Raw genomic sequence first — 3,196 nt, 5'->3', positions numbered from 1 at the left:
AAGTGGAAAGGTATGGCGATTAATATAATTCATCTTCTTATATATACAATTGGGTAGATCAGATACTGACCAATATCCATTGATTTTTGCTTTGTGTATTATAGACCACTCCATCCAAGCTTGCTTATATCATCAACACTCAGATCCTGCCTGATTTTCCCGACTTTCAAGATCATGTCTCTTATATGACCGTAAACCAATGGATGCATAAGCTTGGCTTGGGTTTCAAACCATTCAAGAAGTGCCTTTATTATGACGGACACGAACGAGCCGATGTTCTTCTATACCGGCGCAAATATCTCGACAATCTCACCAGTCTCTGTCTCTGTCCAAAAAAATATGATGGACGTCATCTTGACAAGATAACTGAACCAGTCTTAGGATTTACTGATAAGGAGGTTGTTCGTATTTACCATGACAAATCAACAGTCCATGCAAACGAAGAGGAATCAACTGGGTGGTTCTCAAAGGACGACTGTGATCTCCGACTCAAATCGCAAGGCAAGCTCATGCACGTTTCGGACTTCATTTTGGAACCAACAGGACGCCTTATCCTCCCACCTGAAGCTGTTACCAACCTGCCATTCACTGATGCAGGTGTTGTAATATATCCTGGAAGCCAAGGCAACGCTTGGTGGGACTGTAATCAGCTCATCAAACAAGTCCAGACATGTGCAATTCCCATTTTTGAAACTCTACACCCTGACGCTCAGGCCCTCTTCATATTTGACTGTTCTTCGGCTCACGAGTCCTTTGGACCCGCAGCACTTCGAGTTCAGAAGATGAATCTCAACCCTGGAGGCAAGCAGGGTCGACTTCGAAACATAATAATACCAATTGACAATCCAAACATCCCTGCCCACTTGCAAGGCCAGACCCAATCCATGGTCTTTCCAGCAGATCATCCAGATGCTAACCTTGCCAACAAAGCAAAGGGAGTCCGAGTGGTGCTTGAAGAGCGTGGACTATGGAAGCATCACAACGACTCAAGGATGGCTCAAGGCTTAAAATGCTTTACTTATCAATGTACACCATGCAAAACTTCAGTAGTTGCAAAGGATGCGATTGCTTGAGCTGAACGTCTTCTCAAGCAATCTGAGGATTCCTTTCCTGACAACTTTCCAGCCGAGATGCCCGAGTACCAGTTGATCACAATGAAATTGACTGCTGTGCTTCCAAAATCCTTTCAATGCAATCAGACTTTGTTAAAGAGAAGCCACTTATTCAAATGACTATTGAGGAGTCTGGTCATCTATGTATGTTTCTACCAAAGTTCCATTGCGAGCTAAATCCCATTGAAATGTATTTGTGTTTCATCAAAAAACGTGAGTAACCTCAATATTTCTTTGCTTTTCATTTCTCAAACACTGATCATCATGAAAATTCTCCTTCTTCTCTCTTAGGATATCGCAAAGAGAACTATGCCTGTAAATCACTAAAGGGACGAAAAGCGTTATTTGAAAAACTCAGATCGTCTTGTCCACTGCTCACAATCAGACGGTTTTTTTGACACATCAATGGAATACAACTGAAGTACATGTAAGAAACATAGTCTATGATTCATTCACACTTTTTCTGATGTTTTTTTTGAATCAATCAAATTCACAGTGATCAGAAAATAAGAGAAACAAACCCTGATCACCCAATCCATGTGTATCAGTCTCATCAAAGGGTCTATGGCACAAGTGACATGGACACTGACACTGACAATGACAGCTCATGAGCTATTTCCCATATTTTCCCTTTGCTTTTGTCTTTTTTTGTTAACAAAACTGAAAAACTCTCCTCACACACGTGAAATTTCTTTTCTTTTGTTTTTTTGTATCTCACATGACTGGGTGCCATCCAACCTAACAGTGTATATTTTTTTACCGCGAAATTATTGATAATAAATAAATTGGTCATTGGCAATCTCACACTGTTTTTGAGATTCAATGCTATGCAAAAATCCAAACAATTTTGGATAGCTGTCAATGATTCCATTCTAAAACTTCAATCAGAACCAAAAAAAGTGAAAATTGGCCCCGTTATCAGATTTTGAAAAAATACCCGGTGCTATGCCAGTCTTGGTGTTGAGCACTATAGCCTGTTCAGCTTGTAAATGGGCAAAGATAACTTACCTTTGATAACATATTTTCCATTTGAGAAGCTATTTGATATTGTTTACTACCAAAAAGTGATGAAGGAGTGGTGGTAGTCACCATTGTGTTACTGGTAGGAGGAATAGAAGTTGTTGATGTTCTAAAACTACACCAGGGGGTAAGTTTTCATTGGAATATGAGCGAGAAAGAGGTCGTGTTGAGATCTGGCCAAACACTGGCCAAAATTTCAGTGTTTGACTAGATTTCAGCTGGTAGGTTGGCTGGTCGGTCTTGCGAGAGATTGACCAGCCTTTTGGCCAGCAGAAGACGGTATAAGGAAATCTCCTCCAGGCACATCAAACCAGAGGCTGTGCAATTAAAGTTTCTTAATCACATTTGCCTCCATTGCCGTGGTTCTAGCCACCCCTTTTTTATTTTGACAACATGAGAGCTCCCAGAATCCATTCTTTGGTCTAGGAGCTCTTCACCTTCTTGCTTGACATGGAGGCCTCAACCCACATGGGGTGGATGGGGTGACCAAGGGAGATGTTGAACAATGGATCAATAAACCAATCAATCGGTCAACTGGGCTGTAAACTGGTCGCTGGATGGCCTGAAAACCGCCAGATGGCCCATCTGATGGCGGTCAGGCAATACCGCCTTTTGACCGCCGCACCACTGACCATCTGGCGGCAGTTCTCCACCACCAAGTGAACACCATCAGATGGTATGAATTACCCCGTTGTGTACAAAAAATATAATATTTAAAATCTAGGAACAAGCTGCATACTTTTCTGGGTTTTTTGCTCTCTTCCTGATGTCTCAGGAATTTTCTACATCAATGATTTTCTTTTCTGCCCAGAAAATATTACATTTCTGGTAGTGTAAGATTGTTAGGTCATCAACTGAATTGACATCAGATGTCCATTGGTAATCTTAAGCAGATGAAGCCAAAGAAAAACAGGAGAAGAGGTATTTAAATTGATTGGCAATGAGAGTTCTTCTTCATTCATAAGTTATCTTGGATTGTAAGCCAGCAGTGCCTGTTCACAGTCTTTTGCATTCAAATGATCACATAATGCACCACACACCTTCACCTCCCCACGCATCTGATC

This window comes from Melampsora larici-populina, assembly GCF_000204055.1.
Source record: "Melampsora larici-populina 98AG31 unplaced genomic scaffold MELLAscaffold_36, whole genome shotgun sequence".
Classification (NCBI taxonomy): domain Eukaryota; kingdom Fungi; phylum Basidiomycota; class Pucciniomycetes; order Pucciniales; family Melampsoraceae; genus Melampsora; species Melampsora laricis-populina.
Note: the sequence above shows the minus strand (reverse complement) of the source record.